The 10,132-nt window shown below is 45.5% G+C and overlaps 1 pseudogene across 1 annotated transcript; it reads right to left on the bottom strand.

Moving 5' to 3' along the window:
- Window positions 1-3,318: 3,318 nt before the first annotated feature.
- On the bottom strand, window positions 3,319-3,690 carry LOC308552582 (large ribosomal subunit protein eL29 pseudogene; annotated as a pseudogene). Its single transcript has one exon. The product of its transcript is annotated as a large ribosomal subunit protein eL29 pseudogene (transcript).
- Window positions 3,691-10,132: the final 6,442 nt, after the last annotated feature.

The following is a 10,132-nucleotide window of genomic DNA, read 5'->3' as shown; positions in this document are numbered from 1 at the left end:
TGCTCATTCATAGTATGTCACCCACATCTCCAATACTGGGACTACCGGCATCATCAGTTAATTTCCCTCTCCATAGTAGAGGGATGAGCTGCCTGCCTTTGACACGCTTGGCTCCATCCAAGGCTGGGCTGCAGGCTGGCCCATCAGCATTCCCTTTTCAAAGGCTCAAGGGCTGGCAGCCCTCCCGTCAATTCCAGGACTGGTGACCAGGCCTTATTTGCTCTAAGAATAATGAAATCCTTAGTTTTCCTCATGTACTGAGCCAATTCAAAAGGGGCAGATGTCACATACAATAGGGCTGTAAAAATAATACAGCTGCGCGACACTTTCTAATTGTTTCTTTTTGTCTTCTTAGCAACCTAGTATCCCTGTAGCCAAAGAGAGATGAGGCCGTCAGGGAAAGGTCCTGAGAGCCAGGAACGATATGTCTTATTCCAAACTCTGGTGGTGGCACATTCTGTGGCCTTGGGCAAGTCACCTAATTTGTCTGCTCCTTCTTTGCAGAATGTGAAACAAACTGAAAAGGGGCTGGGAGAATTCATTAGTTTGGTGGAAAGGTTTGGGCAACTTGGTTCCATCAGTGCAATAATGACCTCTTTCTACTTACAAGACTTTGGCTCCTCTCCTCATTTCACTTTTGATAGTCAAGTGGATTTGCAAGTAAATGAGAGCTCTCAGCAGCAATCTGTAGAGCATTTTAAAAGCCCCTGGTTTGCAGCATCCAGAGAAAATGTCAGGGACTCTTTGGAGTGTTACTTAAAGGGGCTTTCAACGGACTTAAGTCAAGACCACTTTGAAAGCAAGTTTTTTGTGGGAGTGAAATTATGCTATATTCCTTTTGCAAATGAAGGCAACAGAAAATTTGTGTTTTTGAATTGTGGCCTTGAACTCCTTATGTTCAGTTACCTCAAAATATTGATTCACATCTAGTGCATTAATTACTCTGTGTGTGACACATTTAAATGCTCAACAAATGTTTTGGGCTAGATAGATGGATGACTAAATGATAGTTAGTAAGAGTCACCAATCATTAAGTTTTACCCCAGCTCACCAAATCTCAAGATTTGGGGTTTAGGATCCTCAGGCATACTTGATGTTAACTTCCATCTTCTTCAACAGAATTCAGGTTTTGCTTGGATTGAGATGAAACCAAAAGCAGATGCACTGTGCTTCATTGCAGCTGTGGAAGGACACTAAAAAGTACTGTTTGTGTAGAGCACAAACACTATGGTATGGGTATAACGTACAGAAAAAAAACTATGGCTTGGAGACAGTGAGCATTTTAGCATAGCCTTATCCCTAGATAGCCACCCATGATTCCAGAAGCACTGAAAAACCTCCTACCCCTGAACTTCATTCTGCCATATTCCTTATAATTCTCTAGAGGCTCATAGATTCTCTATGTCAACACAGGAAGTAAAAGTCATTGATAATATCTTCATATGATCAGACCATAAGATTAGTTTCTGAGAATCTGAACACAACTAGGCCCAGAGAAGAGACCATTTAACTTTAGTGGTCATCAGTCCATAGAACAGCTCAGACCAGCTACTTCACAACAGAAGCTAGGTATGATCCAGAGCATTCCATGTGGGCTCATAGATACCATCTCCTCATTCGACCACGAGGTCACTAAAGACATCCCTCTTCCTCATACCCAGACTCTGTCCCCGAGAGAAGCAGGGGCAGGAGTCAGAACTCTGAAGAACTAAGTATTTTATGTAAGTGAAACTGAAGAGTTACAGAGAGACTATTTAAACTATAATACCAGACTAAGCTAATTGTACTGTCTAAAGGCCTTACTACTCAAAATGTGGGCCCGAAATCAATAGCTTCAGTGGGAGATTATTAGAAATGCAGAGCTCAGGACCCACTACAGACCAAATGAATCATAATCTGCATTTTAACCAGATCCCTAGGTGACTCATTCTTAGGCACAAAAGAGTTGGAAGCATGTTGGTCTAAAGTACAGAACTTTTTCTTGTCCCTTCCCCGTTGTCCAATATGAGTGACCAGAGAAGCTATAGCACAGTACAAAACTACATTTTATTTACACATTTCAGTGTATCTTAGCAAACTGTGAGCCTATCACAGTTGAGAGAAAATAATAGGAGCTTCCCGCATCCAGCTCTGCATCAGAAGGAGCAGGTAAAACCATGCTGGCACTTGGCTGTTAGTTTACATATCAACTCCCTCTGTTGTCAGCTGCTGTTTTCCTCCCTCCCTCCCTCCCTCCCTCCCTCCCTCCCTCCCTCCCTCCCTCCCTCCCTCCCTCCCTCCCTCCCTCCCTCCCTTCCTTCCTTCCTTTTTCTTTCTTTCTAATCCTTGCCCAAAGATGTTTTTTATTGATTTTCTTTCAGCGAGAAAGGGAGAGAGAGAAACATTGATCAGTTGCCTCCTGGATTCTCCCTGACCAGGGATCAAACCTACAACCTAAGTATTTGCCATGACTAGAATCAAACCCGCAACCTTTTGGTGCTTGATGATGCTACAACCAACTGAGCCAGAGCAACAGCCACTGTCTTGAGTACTGAACTGAGAAGGATTCTGAATCACATCAAAGGTGAGAGGGAAAGAAAGCCATGCCAGATTAGCAATGACTGTCATGGGTAAGGGATGGGAGAGCACCCACATACCTTCCCCGTTTGCTAGCTCAGGTATAAGTGTGCTAAGGACCAACTGGGAAAGAGGAAATTATAAGTGCTTTCCAATTCTTGAAGAAAGTTTGTCAGTGAATCAAGTGGCCATATAGCAAGCCTCCTCATGACAGGACAGTACATGAGCTTCATTTTATAGGATGCCTTCTTACCTGGGATCCCACTCATTTGGTTTCAGATTCATTAAAGTAAGAGTGACCAAGAGAAAGGGTTTTGCTAAGTACAGCATCAGAAAACCAAATGATCAGGACCAGGCACACCATGCTTGTGAAAATGTTCTTAAGTTTTAGAAGCACCTGATTATAGAGGATTTGGATCTCCTATGAATTCTTCTTTTTTTAAAATATATTTTTATTGATGTTAGAGAGAGAGGAAGTGAGAGGGATAGAGAGAGAGAAACATCTATGAGAGAGAAACATCGATCAGCTGCCTCCTGCACGCCCCCTACTGGGGATCAAGCCTGCAACCTGGGCATGTGCCCTGACCTGGAATCAAACTGATGACCTCTTGGTTCCTGGGTCAGTGCTCAACCACTGAGTTACACCTGCCAGGCTCCTAAGAATTCTTTTTTTCCTGCCTCAGGTTTATTTGTACACATAGCACAGGAGAACACCAGCTTCATGCAGACAGCGGCCCATGGGTCACACCAGTTCTCCCATTATCACACCAGCAGACAGAGGCCTCTACCGTGGAGCCTCATGGGGGTGTAGGTACCTTTGGAAGCCTGAGCCTGAGGCCGAGCTGCAGCCAAATCCTCAGCCCCAGCCTGGGGCTTAGTTTGAGCCTTGGTCTTGGACTTTGGCCAACAGAACCTGAAGTCCTTGGCCGTGAGGACATGAGAATATTTCCCAAGCTTGGGGTGAGCGATGCAGGCAAGTTGACTGAGCTTCCAGCTGCTGCCCTCTAAGATCTTGGGTTTGACCTCCTTGGACTTTACGGAGGCCTTAATAGCCTTGGCACTGGCACTCATGGCCTTGGTGTAGTTGTCCTGCATCTTCTTCAGGCCCTTCTTGTGCTTCTCGGCAAAACGCATGTTCCTCAGGGACTTGGGGTCCACTCCCTTAAGAGATTTGTATCTTTGTGATCAGGGTTTCTTGATATCATTTCTGTACCGTGTTCATGACTGGTTGTGCGTGGTGTGGTTCTTGAACTTGGCCATATCTGCTCCGAAGCCCGTGGCTCCCAAAGTGTCTGGGACTGAGGCTCTTATGAATTTTAATGCAAAGATATTTTTTTTGCCAAAGACACATTTCTTTGAAACTATGTTGTTTAAAAGAAATCCAATTAAGAATTTAAAAATCAGATTTTTTTTATTTCCTTCCATTCCTTAAGGCATTATAGTAAGAGCACTGGCCTAGGACTTGAGAAGACCTGGGATCCAGCCCTGATCCTCCTACATATTGGCTGTGTCTACAGGGAAGTTAATAAATCTCCCTGAGCCTCAGTTTCATTGGTGACTGGTATATACAAAGCAATCAATAATTTTTTTTAAAGAAATCAATGCAAGCCTCCACCATAAATTTTATTTAGTTTGAGTACATGTTATTGTTAATAGAGGGACTCTTTCATCTGTGAAATTTTCAGGGCATCTGGCAGATACTGCAGGTGGGAAGAAGACGAGTGTTTTCTGCTAAAATTGTTTGCCTTCTGCCTTGAATTATTTCATGGCACAGAGCCTCCTGGAAACAAGAGATCAGGACGGAAGACCCCTGGAGGTCCCTGGCATCTTTAAGGTACAAAATTCCCTAAATAAATGTGAAGAGTCCTAGCTGCTTTGGCTCAGCGATTAGAGCATCGACCTGCAGCCTGAAGGGTCGCGGGTTCGATTCTGGTCAAGGGCACGTACGTACCTCGGTTGCAGGCTCCATCCCTGGCCCACGTGCGGGAGGCAACCAATCGATGTGTCTCCCTCACCTCGATAGTTCTCTCTCTCTCTGTCTCTCCCCCTCCCTTCCACTCTCTCTAAAAAAATCAATGGAAAAAATATCCTCAGGTGAGGATTAACAAAAAAATAAAATAAAGTGAATAAACGTGAAGAATATCAATAGAAGCAAAAGCACAGCAGGAATTTGCCTCTTAGCCGCCTCCTCCCAAGTGGCTAAAACCAGCAAGCAAGCAAACAAGCAAGCTCTTCAGATGGCCCTGCCTGTGCCACATCCCAGCAGGATCAGAAGGGCCAATGAAACTTGCCAGACTTGATCCCCGCGGAGCTGGTCCCCGAGTTCCCAGACAGACTGTTCACTTCCCGATTCTCAGGGACCCATTCCAATGTCACTCACAATCAATTGCGTTTGCAGGGGGACTTCAGCAGCTACGGCGGTCCCACCCTGGACAGCTAGATAGCCTGAGGGTCAGCGATCCCGGGCCCGCTTGCTTCTGGTGCGCAGGGCAGGGAAGGGGGGAAAGGCTGAGGCTCCTGGCCTCCCAGCTGCCAGTTCTATTTGGAGGCCGAGAGCAGGGACAGCAGATGGGAGAGTAAAGATCTCCTCCTGCTGCAGGTGATTCACAGGGCATCCGGGCACGAGGCCCACCTGCAACACCGGTGGGAGCAGATGCCACATGGATGTCACGTGGATCCAGGAGTCCCTGCTAGTGATTGAGAACCAAATGAGGCTGAGAGGTCGCGGGGGAAGGTGGGCGTTAGTCTTCGCAGCCCAGGCCATGCTGGTGCCAAACTCACTCTTCTTCTGCTGCCCTCAGAGGCTTTGGTCTGTTTTTCCTTCGGTTAGGGCAGCTCATCTTCAGCAATATTTGCCTTCCACTGCTCCAGCTACACTTCCTGCCTCACTATTACAGGAGTCCTACCTCCCTGCCTCTTTTGTGTGACCTCTATGCCTTCTCCACTGACATTCTCACCCAGTGAGTTCCACACCTTCTAGCAGGACATGGCCACTTTCTCCCCCTCAGCACAGCAGCATGCCGGCCAGGGCCTTTGGCACCTTACTGCCTACGCAGTTGTGTGAGGCTTGGGCTCCCTGCCTTGTAGCGTGAGCCCTCACAACTGCAGAGAAATAGAGGAACTCAGCCATTTGGCTTTTTCCCACGAGACAGTCTCCAGTGGGGTTTGACCCATTTCCTCCCCTCCTTTCTCCTGGCCACAAAATGCCGTGATCAAGATACTTGGCACTGAAAGTCCATCATGTGCCAGCTAGGAATTGAGGTGCCCCTTTTGGGGAGGGGGGGTGGATCCTGATGTTCCCAGCATCATCTGAGACAGATAGTGGTTCAATCTCTCCATTGTCTGAGGGGTTTTCTCCCTTCTGGACACCTGGAAGGTGGTATAATCGCTCTGCCCTTCCCTCTCTTCATTTTTCTCCCATGGAAGGGAACTGAGGCCTCTCTCCTCATGTGATCTCTAGTCACGGACATGACCCTGAAGTCAACGCTGGTTTACCAAAGCTTATGTCTGTGCTGCCTGTGAGCCTTCCCTCTCCGCCTGGCTGGGCATTACCACAGCGGGAGTCTGGAGTCGCTTCCCGGCTCCCAGCATGTGACCCACACATGCCCAGAAGCATGAGGCACAACATTAACCTTTTAGGAGATTTTCCAGAGCAAATGAGACAGTCCGTGGCGTGTTATTTATGTCTCTTCTTTCCTCCTTTTGGTAGCAGCCACTTGGAATGGACAGAGTAAAACAGAAGTCAAAGAACTGTCTATGCATCCTTTCCCAGGCTATAATTAAGATGGAGGTTCATTTGCCATCCCAAGGACTGGTGTAATCAAGTGTATGACAGAGCAAGATTTTGGAACGTTTTTATCAGTTTTGGAACTAGAGCTCTTCTGTGGCTACATTTCTCTCTACATCTCAGATTTCAGAGCATGGACTGACATTTCCCGTGCAGACAGGCCATCCCTTTGCTCTTCTGATTCAGCTGACCACTGTTCACTGTAGCTGCATGCAACACATTCCAGCTCTCTGGGGTTTGGAACAGCACCTCTCCTCCCCAGAGAAGGGATTCTCTGTGGGGGCTGAATTGGCAGTGCTCAAGCTTGCCTTGCGGTCGGCACGTAGGCCATCAGAAATCATCTGGGTGTCAACCTGCCAAGCTGAGGCCATCCTGGGGCATAGGGATTTATCGTTAAGAGGGGAAAGAAAAGAAGCAATTTCCTCAACTCTGCTTTGCAGGCCGCCTCCATGTAAAGGGACGCCAACGTCGCCCCAATCAGTTCCATACCTAAGTCATCCTGTTTGTGTTCTTCCAGCAGTTCAGGCCTGTCTGCCACCGGGAACAGGTGCCAAATCGGAGTGTAGAATTTTCCCAGCAGGCCGCAGCATGTGCCGCTGCCAAGGCAACTGTGGTGGGGCTGAAGGATAACGACAGAACCACAAATCCAGAAAGGGAAGAGGAGGCCGCCCTTTTGGCGTGGGCCGACTCAGGTACAAGCTGTCCCTTGAGGAAAGATGTGGGTTGGGAAGACGCCCCCAGTGCCAAGGCCAGACAAGGCCAGGACAGGCAAGGCTGGGCCCCACGGAGCAGCTTCCCAGAACCCGTTTAATCAGACCAGGTGAGGACAACTGCGAGTGTGGCTGCCCGCTCAGGCCACAGTAGGCTCTGCCCAGTAGCAGCAGCTAAAAGCGGTTGGTTGCTGGGAAAGTCCTAAAAGATCTGTCTGCGTTCAGTGAGCAAGAGCTGTACCAGGTAAGCATCTAATGTGAGGTCTGATGCTAAGTGGGTGCCAGGGAGAAAGCAGAGCTGTGTGCCACAGAGGGCCAGGCCTGGCATTCAGAATAACAGGAACAAAGCCATGTTGAGGTCAAAAGTCCAAGCCAAATGGACAGCAACAGAGGAGCAATTCTTTGGGGCCCGTCAGTAGCAAACACACGTTGGCATCATCTGATAGAGCGTCCTTCTCTTTGTCCTTGTGAAGGGAACTCTACCCACGGCCAGCATGGTTTGCAGCACACCTAGACAGACAAGAGACCTACATCAGGCCTGCTTGCCTGTCTTTACTCAGTCTGGGCCCCACAGTTTTGCTGCAATTCTGACACCAGATCCAAGGCCAATGGGCATGAGTGCCACCGTGTGATGTCTGCCCTGGAGGCAGGGGGAGACTGAAGGCACGCTGGCCATGGCCATGGCTTTGTCCTTCCTGAGGTTTGCTTCATTTGGAGATTTCTTTAACTTCATGAAAAACAACAAAATGTTTTAGTTGAGAATGACTGAACTCATAATTTAAAATAAGAACCATAGGTTTACATTTTACTCTACATTAATTTCAACAAAATTGTCTGTAGCAAATTAAGAACACGTGATGAGATTTGATACGAAAGTCCTGGCCTTCATCACTGAAGAGATGAATACCGTCCCTCAGTGCACTGATTGTGCTGCTCTCATTGGGGTTTGGTTCATCTACTTCTATTGCTCTTCTTCCACGTACATACTTTTTGGATAGAATTAAGATTTTCTGGTTTGAAGTCTGATTTGAAATTCCCACTGGGCTGAAACACAGATACCATGGAAACTCTGTGTTCTAACATTAAACATCCCCCTGGCAGCAAAAGCTTGAGATTTTCCTTTCTAAACATTGTTGAGTAGGTATAGGAGAGATGTTCTAACCAGTGACCTTTTAAGAAGGTGCAACAAAGCTATTTAATTCTACTTTTTAAAGGGACACAGTTATAAATATCTAATATTTGTATGAGGTCTGAAACTCCTCAGAACGACCCATAAAAGAGTCTTCACTTCTGTTTTTGTGTATGAGTACAGGAAAATTCAGAGATGAAATGTTCCAGACTCATAACTGATGGAGCTGACATTTGAACCCAGGTCTGATTTTAAACCCCACAGTGCCGCTGGATTCTACTCCTTTGGTGGTGGCTCTTTTGAACTACTTGTTTCTCCAAACACTTTTTGCTATAGCTTTGTAGCTTGAAACTGTATAGCTGTATTCATAATTACATAAATTAACTAATACAAAATAAACTGACTAATCAATTTGGAAAGACTCATGATGTTCTCATTTCCCGGTGGTTATTATTGTTCAATATTGTGTCTGTAGCTTAAATGCAAGAGATATTTCAGCAAAACTTTTGAGTTTGCAAAGTTTATGGAATGCGATAAAAAACAAAAACAAAAACAATAAAACCACATGAGGTGCTCTGTTGATTCCTCCATTTCCACTTGGAGGTTTTAGAAGTTGTCAGATAACCCATGGGCATCATAATTCTTGCCTAGGAACTGGGTCCATTTTCTCCTATCATCTCTTTTTTTATTTCACCTTCTCATTCTTCATGTGGAGAATGTAAATCTTCTGACTCTGAGATTTCAACTTCATAAGGAACTATATTTTAAAGCATGAATAGTTCTGGTGTATCTAATGGAATGATCTCTGAGATACATAGAAGTATGAAGAGAAAGAAATATTGACCTATGTCATAACTGATTGTAAAGAGATGCTCAAAGTCCAGGCCTATCCACAGGAAACCTGGCTGTTGCTAAGAGAAAACAAAGAGGCAGCATTTGAATTTGAAAACAGAAAATCAGAAGAGCGTCTTTAGAGAATACAAACTCTTGAACAAAACAAAAAATTACTTGGGGCACAGGTGCTGTTTTTAATCACTTAATTCTATTAAGAATATGGTATTGAGATGAAAGGGAAAGAGCTAATAGATCAATGACTGCCTGTCCACATAGTGTTGATGAACTGGATTTAGATTTGGGGCCCATTGGCTTAAGATGCTGGAATACTGGGTTCTTGGCCATGGATATTTCACATGCACAGAAAGAATGTGTCTACCTAAAGGCTAGACTAACAGAACCAAAAGGCTTTTAACTCAATATAGTAGGGGAAGGAGTAAAACAGTCAGATTCACTTGGGAAAACAGTTTTATCTGGAGTGTGGCAGATAGAAACATGGAAAGAAGAAACAGAGTAGGAAAGGTCATGGTGAGTCACAAGTATGATGGGGAACAGCCTTCAGTATCAGTGCATAGAGTATGGGCAATTCACAAGGGGAGCTGGAGATGATGATGCAGGTAGCTGGTCTTCTGTCACCGGGACCTAAGGAAACTTCAAAACAAGTGCACGCTTTAGATGAGGGATAAAGCAAGAGGCCAGGAGGCAGAAAATCAAAGCTTTCAGGAGAGTCTTTAGAGAATACAAACTCTTGAACAATAACAAAAAAATTACTTGGGGCACAGGTGTTGTTTTTACCACTTAATTCTATTAAGAATATGGAATTGAGATGAAAGAGAAAGAGCTAATAGATCAGTGACTGCCTATCCAGGTAGTGTTGATGAACTGGATTTAGATTTGAGGCCCAGGTTGTGAATTTGATCCCAGAGTAATTAGTAGTGACTTGGTTCAAGAAGTAGGCTGTGATATTTTACATGTAGACAAGGGTTATTGAGACTGGCTAAGGTATGTGCTTGGGACATGAGGCATGGAAAGTGGCTTATTAGAAGGCCTATGGCTGAGACATTAATATATCATTGGACTTAATTTCATGCAGATCAATAAAATTGGTTGAAATTG

The sequence above is a fragment of the Miniopterus schreibersii genome (assembly GCF_964146895.1).
Source record: "Miniopterus schreibersii genome assembly, chromosome: 2".
Taxonomy (NCBI): domain Eukaryota; kingdom Metazoa; phylum Chordata; class Mammalia; order Chiroptera; family Miniopteridae; genus Miniopterus; species Miniopterus schreibersii.
This window is presented reverse-complemented; position numbering and strand designations above follow the sequence as displayed.